Raw genomic sequence first — 11,228 nt, 5'->3', positions numbered from 1 at the left:
CACTATCACGAGAACAGCATGGGAGAGACCTGCCCCCATGATTCAATTACCTCCCACCAGGTCCCTCCCACAACATGTGGGAATTCAAGATGAGATATGGCTGGGGACACAGCCAAATCATATCAATGGGGTAAAAGCATTTTTATTTTCTTCCTGGAGTATTTATATTCAATGGCTCCTGGAAGCAAAATCTCCAACCAGACACAGTGAGAGGTGAAGCCAGCTGGACTTCCTGGGTCAAGTGGGCACTTGGAGAACTTTTCTGTCTAGCTAGAGGATTGTAAATGCACCAATCAGCACTCTGTAAAAACACACCAATCAGCACTCTGTGTCTAGCTAGAGAATTGTAAATGCACCAATCAGCACTCTGTAAAAACGCACCAATCAGCACTCTGTGTCTAGTTAAAGGATTGTAAACACACCAATCAACACTCTGTAAAAATGCACCAATCAGCGCTCTGTGTCTAGCTAACATATTGTAAACGCACCAATCAGCACACTGTAAAATGGACCAATCAGCTCTCTCTAAAATGGACCAATCAGCTCTCTGTAAAATGGACCAATCAGCAGGATGTGGGTGGGGCCAAATAAGGGAATAAAAGCTGGCCACCCGAGCCAGCAGCAGCAACCTGCTTGGGTCACCTTCCATGCTGTTGAAGCTTTCTTCTTTCGCTCTTCACGATAAATCTTACTGCTGCTCACTTTTTGGGTCTGCACTACCTTTAGGAGCTGTAACACTCACCACGAAGGTCTGCAGCTTCATTCCTGAAGTTAGCAAGACCACGAACCCACCGGGAGGAACAAAAACTCTGGACACGTTGCCTTTAAAAGCTGTAACACTCATTGTGAAGGTCTGCGGCTTCACTCCTAAAGTCGGCAAGACCACGAACCCACCAGAAGGAAGAAACTCTGGACACATCTAAACATCTGAAGGAACAAATTCCAGACACACCATCTTTAAGAACTGTAACAACTCACCGCGAGGGTCCGAGGCTTCATTCTTGAAGTCAGCAAGACCAAGAACCCACTGGAAGAAACCAATTCCAGACACAATGGTTCCTGTGTGTGATAACCTGTGAAACCATTTCACAGTGGTTATTTTTTTCTTAAGTTTCCAGGTAGATCACCAGCTTCTCTCAACATTTATTGAGTGTTTACATACCTGGGTTCTCCGAGGTGAGGAACTTGATAATGATCACCTTGTAGCCTCACTCCTCTTTCTGGACATTGTGAATTCTCTTTGATCCATTTTCAACCATAGACATCTCTGTGATCTTTGTTCTTGGAGGTTTACCAACTGATGCTACATCAAAAGAAAACACGTAATTAAAATTCAGTTGGAACCACTTAGATATGAGCAATACTTAGTTGGAAGCAATTGTCTTCAAAATTCCTTGGTTATTCATTAAGGAGTAACCTCAGAAAACATCCCAGAAAAGGCTGACAGTTTACAGTTTGGAAGACATTAATTTAATAAGGTTGAATTAGGGGCAAAATTTGGAGAAGGATACTCTTTTTGTTTGTTTGTTTTTTGAGACAGAGTCTCACTTTGTCACCCAGGCTAGTGTGCAGTGGCTCTCTGCAGCCTCTTCCTCCTGGGCTCAAGCGATCCTCCAGTCTCAGCCCCCAAGTAGCTGTAAACATAGGCACATGCCACCACACCTGGCTCATTTTTGTATTTTTTTATGGAGATGAAGTTTTGCCATGTTGCCCAGGCTGGTCTTAAGCTCAAGCCATCTTCCTGCCTCGGCCTCCCAAAGTGCAGGGAATATATAGGCATGAGCCACCGTGCCTGGCCCAATATTAATGTTTTTTAAAAAGTAAAGTTAGAAATATAATTTCTGTTTAAATAGGAAAGAATGCTTACTGTATTTGCTTAAAATAAAGCAGCATTTATTTTAAAGCTAAGCTTATAGTGCAAGTAATAATTCATCATTTTTATTTCCCAATTAAAAAAATACAACTTTAGCATTCAAATTTGCATGCTCTTGTTGCCTTTGTAGTTATCAGTGTCTTCAGCACACATGCCGGTGTGTGGGTGCTCATGAGTGCTTAAACCGATACACATTTTGAAGTGAATTCGAGATTTCCAGAGAAGGATATATGCTTACAATTTTGTTAATAAGGTAAAGCATATGCTAATTAGGTCAATTCATGAAGGGAGACGTTAGGTCCCTGGGCCTAATAAAAGAGCTGTATTGTATGTATTTCTTTACATCTCTCTTTGATTATGAGTTCCTGACGATCAGGGACCATGTCCTACTCATTGTTATAGTCGAAGCATTAAGTATGTGTAGACCTGACAGATAGTGGAAGCTTAATAAATAATTCTTGAACTGACTCTCAAACAGGCCTTACAGGCGATTATAGTATGAATAAATAAGAGTAGAAATGAAGATTAAAAATAAACTTATAACCCTGATCCTATATTTCTTTAAGATATTGATATGCCCCAGCACTATTGTATGTGGGATTACTAACATACTAATAGGTAGAAGTTAATGCAGGCCTCCAGGGCAGCAGCATATTTCATAAGTAAATTTTTTTTGGATCTTTTCTTAGTTGTTATTTCTAGTATCTGCAATTCAATAAACCAAACTGCTGCATCTAACAATTTTCAGTGCTTATTGTGTATCTAAAGCCAAATATAGCAAGGTTCCCAGAATACTGAATTCCTATAATGGCATAATTGATTTCCTCTTAACAGCTGTGTGTCTGTGTGTGAGTGTGTGTGTGTGTGTTGTGTGTGCTTTTTCACATCATTACTTATCTATTTAAAGGGGAAAACTTCTGAGAAAAATCACAGGAGGACTGAATTTAGCCTGCTCTGACGAACTAAAAATATGAAATAAAAAATGAACCAGTCTTGGTAAACCATCTCTTACCTCACTTTCCAAACAAATCCATCTGCAAAATTTAAAAATTTTCACTTAAAAATCATCTTTCCCTAGAAATATATAATGTGAAGAGGAAGTATAATAAAGTCATATACTTAATGCAAAGCCCTTTTGCATATACCAGATCCACATTAATGCATATGGGCTAACATCATTCAGGATGTTTCTCTTTAAAATGCTGGGCTCATCTTATCCTCCATGCCCAAAGGACAATCTTGGGTGTAAGGAAAAATCTTTTTAAAACAGCTCTATTTCCAGTTACCTTTCTTTCATTAATTAGTTGTCTATACTAATTTATTGAATGCTTGCTAAATATCCCCTGCACTAGGGGATATGAAGGTGAATAAGACTAGGTTCATCTCCTTAGTGAACAGGAGAGGAATTCCTGGAATGTACCAGAAAGGTGCTGAGGGAGCCTTGTTGCCTGCCTAGAGAAGCTGGGGAGGCTTCACCAAAGTGTTTTTCAGCTGGATCTGGGAGGGGGAATTAGATTGTGGGGGGGAAGTAGGGAAGAAGAGTGCTGTGGCCTGAATGTTTGTGTCCCCTGCAAATTCATATGTTGAAATCCTAAGTGATAGTATTAAGAGACGGGGCTTTTGGGAGGTGATTAGGTCGCAAGGGTAGAGCCCTCATGAATGGGATTCATGCCCTTGTGAAAGGCCCAGGGGAGCTACCTCAGCCTTTCCTCCCGGTGAGGATGCAGCAAGAAGGCACCATCAGAGACCGGGAGACCGCTGGCCCTCACCAGACACTGGATCTGCCGGCACCTTGACTTTGAACTGCCCAGCTTCCAGAACTGCAAGAAATAAATGGTTGTTGTTAATAAGCCACTAAGTCTGTAGTATGTCATTATAGCAGCCCAAATTCCTAAAGGAGAGTTGGAAGGAAGGCCCTTCACTTCAGGCAGGCTGGAAGCACCGAAATAAAGGCTTCAGGCAGCTAAAGGGCCTTCTGTGTCTGGGAAGTGGGGGGGCATTTGGAAGGGACAGAGAGCAGAGTAGGTAACTGGCACTCAGACTGTGAAGGGCCCTATGAAGGGATGTGGGCTTATCCTTTCGACTTTCAATGCCTGTTTCTCAAACTGCTGCGTATGTACTCACCCATGGGCATTTTAGGTTTTAGGATACACAGAGTGCAACTTTCTAGACTATCAATTTACCATAACGATTTGTGGGGGGCAGGGGCAAAGCATCATTTTTATACAAAAGTAAATGTGTATATGTTGCAGAGAGTGAAATTTTATGTTTGGCACAATTGCCTAGGGCTCTTCCCTAGATCCTCAGATATTTCCTCTCCCTCCATCTCTTCCACCATTAAGTATCCTTTGGTAAAGTCTAGAAAGTTCCGGGAAGTCTTTCCTTAGCTGCTGCAGAGCCTGGACCTAGGTGTGGCCTCCCAAATCTAACCAAAAGAAAAGCACCTTCACACTGACTCCCAGTCTCCTTCCAAAAGCAAAACCATCTTGTCAGTGTTAGGTACATCCCATCCTTCCTCCTTTCTCAGGTTTGTATTTGAATAGGTGTTTACACTTTACATGAAAGAATATTCCTGATAACAGCCTTTTGTTAAGACTACTACATGCCATATACTTTATATATATGATGACATTTAATCCTCACTGAGACCTAAGGTCACGTAGTTTGCGATGGCAGGGTCAGAACTGAAGTCAGATCTTTTGGACCCTAGAGCCCATTTTTAAATTTCTTACCTTTATGCAACTCTGTTTAGAAGATTAAAAAAAAAAAAAAAACTTCAGACTTAGCCAACCATTTCTGGTCAGAAGAATCCTGATCATACTTGTATAATACATGGTGTCTTCAAAATCCACAGAGACAAAGAAATACCTATAGGTATAATCCTGGCTACTGTGTGTGTGCAGAATCTCCACCTGGTTGCCACCCCTCTTTTAAAGCCATAGGACCCAAAAGCAACACTAGGGGGTCTGTGGTTGTAGAAATCATATACCTCCGGCTGGGGTGGAGAGCATGAAGTCTGCCCCAGCTTCCCAAATATGAGGACTGCATATGTGCATGTTAGCCGTACACCTTGTATATGGAAACTAAAGCCAAACAAAAGAGCTAAGGCAAGCAAACTCACTGAGCATCCCTTTAAGATCACTGTTTTCCCAAGTAGATGGAGGCAGGGTTCACTCATGAATTTACAGAAATTGACACCTAATTTCCAAATTGATCAGCCTTCCCTCTTCCCTTCCCTTCCCCGCCCTCCCTTCTCCCCCCTTCCCCCTCCCTTCTCCTCCCCTCCCCGTCCCTTCTCCTCCCCTCCCCCTCCCTTCTCCTCCCCCCTCCCTTCCCTCCTTTCCCCTCCCCCTCCCCTCTCCTCTCCTCCCCCTCCTTTCCCTCCCTTACCCCCTTCCCCCTCCCCTCCCCTCCTCCCCTCCCCTCTCCTCCCTCCTTCCCCCTCCCTTCTCCTCCCCTCCCCCTCCCTTCCCCTCCCTTCCCCTCCCCTCCCCCTCCCTTCCCTCCCTTCCCCTCCCCCTCGCCTCTCCTCCCCTCCCCCTCCTTTCCCTCCCTTCCCCCCTTCCCCCTCCCTTCTCCTCCCCTCCCCCTCCCTTCCCCTCCCTTCCCCTCCCCCTCCCCTCTCCTCCCCTTCCCCTCCCTTCTCCTCCCCTCCCCCTCCCTCCCTTCCCCTCCCCTCCTCTCACCTCCCTCTCCCTACTTTTTTTTTTTTTTTTTTACAGGGTCTCACTCTGTCACCCAGGCTTCCAGCCTGGAGTGCAGTGGCACAATCACAGCTCACTGCAGCCTCAACCTCCCGGGCTTAAACAATTGTCCACCTCAGCCTCCCAAGTAGCTGGGGCCACAGGCGCTCACCACCACACCTGGCTAATTTTTGTATTTTTTGTAGCAACGGAGTTTCTCTATGTTTCCCAGGCTGGTCTGGAACTCCTGAGCTCAAGTGGTCTGCCTGCCTTTGCCACCCAAAGTTTTGGGATTACAGGCGTGAGCCATCGCACAGGGCTGATCAGTGTTTTTCTTATACTTTATACTCACCCTATTGTAGAAAGATTATCTGGGCAAAGCATTAATTCATGAGAAGCTTGCAAAATTGTTTTACAGAAATTTACAAATCATTTTACAAATCAGACATTTTCAGAATCTCATCTGCTTTTCTATATTTGAATGAAAAAAAATTAGTAGTAGAAGGTTAAGATACATGTTAAATATATGGTAAGAGTCCAGGTATATAACTTTCATTTGCCTTAAGAGTCACTTGTGACATTTATTAAATGTAGATTCTGGGTTCCGCCCTCAGGGATTTTGATTTAGTACTATTGGAGGGTTCATAAAGTTGCATAGTTAACAAGCAACCAGCAGATTCTGAAGCAGATCACATTTTTGAGAAATACTGTTCTGGACTATGAGAAGCCATTACATTCTAATTTATTAGAAATGAAATGGCAATGCTATATAAATACTTGATCAAGAACTAGAGCAGAACTCCTATGGAGCAGAACTAGAAAGGCAAGTATGCCTGTTCTGGCCACTGGGGACACAAATCACACAAATCAGAATGCGCAAAGCTTGCTTTTAAGGCCTTTCCATCTCCTGGCTGTCTCTTGGCACACCCCAAGTTCCTCTGCTTTAGGGTCTATGGTTCCCAGGTTAAGAAATGCTGGACTAGCCTGTTGAGGTAGTTTTGGAAACTACCTCATCATCTAGGTATTTGTTGTCCTCTGAGGATAAGAAATTCTGCCTTGAAGGGAGTTGGCCAGTTTCAGGAACTCCTTGGAGAGATTCCTTAGCTCCATTAGCTCCACAGAGTTCACCAGGGGTAAGAGTGGAGGAAGAGTACACCATAGTTGATGATCAGCTTGAGCCCCAGGCAAGATGCTATGCTAGCCTTTCATGTATATAATTTCACTTAACCTTATCTAAACCTCAGAATTGCTCTACACGTTAGAGATGAGACTAGGAAGGTTAAGCAACCCTCCCAAAGTCACACAGCTGCTAAATGGCAAATGAAAACTTCAAAGGAAAGTCTGTTTGACTTTCAAGCCCCAAATACCTCAAGTCCAAGGAGGGTTACACAAGAAACCTTGAGTAAGATCTCAAAAGACACAAAAGATAATCCTTGAGTGTTACAGCATCTCTGAGGCCAACGCAGCACTGGGTTGGGCAAATGAGACTATGGAGAAATTAAGGAATGATGAGGCTATGAGGTAAGTTTCAATGTGGTTTTTATACAATGAAACATTTGAAAGGACATCTTACATCCAGAACAGCTAGGATAGAAAATACAGCAGAGGGAAGGAAGAAGTATTCATGCAGCTAGTTTTCAAATGGAAGTATGTAATCAATGACATCAGCAGCTTAATTAGGAAGGAATGATGATAAAGGGGGCAGATTTTCAATTAAGAGCAGCACTATGCAAGATCAGTTTAACTGATACATGTTCTGCAATAGTAAAAACATTACACAACTGTGATAATATCTTATTTATATAGCTTAATGTACTAGGAAGGATTTGTTCCATGTTGTTTCAATTCAAATCATAATTCTATGAAAAATTTTGTTAGATAAGCAGTGAAGAGACATTAAATATGTAGGTCACCAAAATGTTTTCCCTGACTGAGTCATCTGATATTGACACCCCAGGCTCTGTCTATCACATCGCCCTGTTTTGTTTTTTTTTCAGAACAGTTGGTATTACCTGGAATTATCTAACTTATATATCTACTTAACTATATTCTCCAGTAGAATAAAATCTCCACGTGAGCCATCTAGTTCACCACTGTATACCCAGTGCCTACATCCGTGCCTGGCACATTATAAGAGCTTGGTGCAAATTTGTTCAAGAAATGAATGACAAAAAACATCAAAACACTTGCAAGTAATTTATAAAAATAGATCTGTCTAAATTTATGTTTTAGATCTAGTGGTAGAAGAATAACAGCTGCGTCTAAAATAATTACTTCAGGGTGGGAGGGGGGCAAGGAGTAAAAGACTACAAATAGGGTGCAGTGTGTACTGCTCAGGTGATGTGTGCACCAAAATCCCACAAAGCACCACTGAAGAACTTACTCATGTAATCAAATGCCACCTGTACCTTAATAACCTATGGAAAAAAATTTAAAACACATATGTAAAAAAGATAATATCTAAAATTGAAATAAGTTTCAAGAGACTGATAACTGTGTTTGTTGCTGAGGAAAGTATACAAAAAAATTGGGGGGTTTGTAGCACGCTTTGAGAATCTTAAATGTATACATATATTTTAACCCATTTTTTTAACTTCTTGGTGTTTACCCTGTGGAATTAATCATAGGTTGTGATTCATATTTAAATGATCATTATATTTGAATGATTTGGCTCAAATATGTCCACTTACACATTGTTTATATTAATAAAATTTGGGGGACAATAAAAAATAATTACTTCATTATTTGGATTTTTATTTACTATCCTATATTGTTAAGAGTGCCCTAAAAAGTATATATTATGTATAAAATATAAATATATTACATATAAAATCCAAGATTTATTGTGTGTTTTATGTGCCAGATACGTATTATAAACTCATTTAATTCTGTAACAACACCATGAACTGAGGCATTATTTTCATCTCCTAAATTTTTATAGATGAAGGAATTGAAGCAAAGGGAAGTAAGGTCACTTACCGTGTTTTCCAGCAAAAAGTGGTGGAATTGGATTTAAACCTAAGGCATTTGACTTTAGAGTTTATAGTCTCAATCACATACTTAGAAAATATTTTTAAAAGGAATTCTGGCCGGGTGTGGTGGCTCATGACTGTAATCCTAGCACTTTGGGAGACTGAGGTAGGCAGATCACTTGAGGTCAGGAGTTCGAGACCAGCCTGGACAACATGGTGGAACTCCACCTCTACTCAAAATACAAAAATTAGCCGGGCATGGTGGCAGGTGCCACTCGGGAGGCTGAAGCAGGAAAATCGCTTGAACCTGGGAGGTGGAGGTTGCAATGAGCTGACATCGTGCCACTGCGCTCCAGCCTGGGTGACAGAGACATTTAAAAAAAAATTTTTTTTTATTGGCCAGGCGCGGTGGCTCACGCCTGTAATCCCAGCACTTTGGGAGGCTGAGGCAGGTGGATCACGAGGTCAGGAGTTTGAGATCAGCCTGGCCAACATTGTGAAACCCGGTCTCTACTAAAATACAAAAATTAGCTGGGTGTGGCGGCGGGTGCCACTCGGGAGGCTGAGGCAGGAGAATTACTTGAACCTAAGAAGTGGAGGTTGCAGTGAGCTGAGATCGTGCCACCGCACTCCAGCCTGGGCGACAGAGTGAGACTGTCTCAAAAATAAAAAAATCTATGATGATGATCCTGCCATTTTATTAGACTTCTAATTTTACAAATTTGGGGCAAACGCTAGTATAAGAAATAGATGTGACCCCATAAATGGCTTATTAGTCATAAATGGGTAAACAGTAAAAGAAACAAGACCACACCATAACCAGGTGACCAGAAAGAAATTGCCAGTGAGGGAAGTTCTAGCCAGAGCAAGTAGGCAAGAGAAAGAAATAAAAGGCATCCAAACAGGAAGAGAGCAAGCCAAACTATCTCTCTTCACAGATATGAGTCTACATCTAGAAAATCCCGCAGGCTCTGCCGAAAGACTCACAGTGATAAACAACTTCAGTAAAGCTTCAGGATACAAAGTCGAGGCACAAAAATCAGTAGCATTTCTATACACCAATAATATCCAAGCTGAGAGCCAAATTAACAATGCAATCCCATTCACAATAGCCACAAAAAGAATAAAATACCTATGAATACAGCTAACCATGGAAGTGAAAGATCTCTACAAGGAGAACTACAAAACAATGCTCAAAGAAATCAGAGATGACACAAACAAAAAGAAAAACATTCCGTCCTTATGGATTGGAAGAACCAATATTGTTAAAATGGCCATACTGCCCAAAGCAATCTACAGATTCAATGCTATTCCTATCAAACTGGAAAAAACTGTTTTCAAACTAATATGAAACCAAAAAAGAGACTTAATAGCCAAAGTAATCCTAAGCAGAAAGAACAAAGCTGGATGCATCACCCTACCCTACATCAACCCGTATTACAAGGCTACAGTAATCAAAACAGCATGGTACTGGCACAAAAACAGACACATAGACCAATAGAACAGAATAGAGAACCCAGAAATAAAGCTGCATACCTACAACCACCTGATCTTTGACAAAGCCGACAAAAACAAGCAATGGGGAAAGGATTCCCTATTCAATAAATGGTGCAGGAATAACTAGCTAGCCATATGGAGAAGATTGAAACTGGACCCCTTCCTTGCACCATATATAAAAATCAATCCAAGATGGAATAAAGATTTAAGTGTAAGACCTAAAACTATAAAACCCTTAGAAGAAAATCTAGAAAATACCATTATGGACATAGGCCTTTGCAAATATTGCATGATGAAGTCTCCAAAAGTAATTGCAACAAAACCAAAAACAGAAAAGTGGGACTCAGCCAGGCACAGTGGCTCAGGCTGGGCCCGGTGGCTCACACCTGTAATCCCAGCACTTTGGGAGGCTGAGGCGGGCAGATCACCTGAGGTCAGGAGTTCGAGACCAGCCTGGCCAACATGGCAAAACCCTGTCTCTACTAAAAATATAAAAATTAGCTGGGCGTGATGGCGGGCGCCTGTAGTCCCAGCTACTCGGGAGGCTGAGGCACGAGAATCGCTTGGCCCTGGGAGGCAGAGGTTGCAGTGAGCTGAGATCATGCCTCTGCACTCCAGCCTGGGAGACAGAGCCATAACTCCATCTCAAAAAAAAAAAAAAAAAAAAGAAAAGAAAAGAAAAGTGGGACTTAATTAAACTAAAGAGCTTCTGCATAGCAAAAGAAACTATCAACAGAGTAAACAGACAACCTACAGAACGGGAGAAAATGTTTGCAAACTATGCATCCAACAAAGGTCTAATATCCAGAATCTATAAGGAACCTAAACAAATCAACAAGCAAAAACAAACTCCATTAAAAAATAGGCAAAGTATATGAACAGACACTCCTCAAAAGACATACTCGCAGCCAACAAGCATAAAAAAAAATGCTCAACCTCACTTATCATTAGAGAAATGCAAATCAAAACCACAAGGAGATACTATCTCATACCAGTCAGAACGGCTATTATTAAAAAGTCAAAAAATAACATTCTAGTGAGGTGGTGAAGCAAAGGGAATGCTTATACAGTGCTGGTGGGAATGTTCAGCCACTGTGGAGAGCAGTTTGGAGATTTCTCAAAAAACACAGCTACCATTTGACTCAGCAATCCCATTACTGGGTATGCACCCAAAGGAATATAAATTATTCTACCAAAAAGACA

This window comes from Gorilla gorilla, chromosome 10 (genome assembly GCF_029281585.2).
Source record: "Gorilla gorilla gorilla isolate KB3781 chromosome 10, NHGRI_mGorGor1-v2.1_pri, whole genome shotgun sequence".
Lineage (NCBI taxonomy): Eukaryota > Metazoa > Chordata > Mammalia > Primates > Hominidae > Gorilla > Gorilla gorilla.
The sequence above is the reverse complement of the archived record's forward strand: the minus strand, read 5'-3'. Positions refer to the sequence as shown.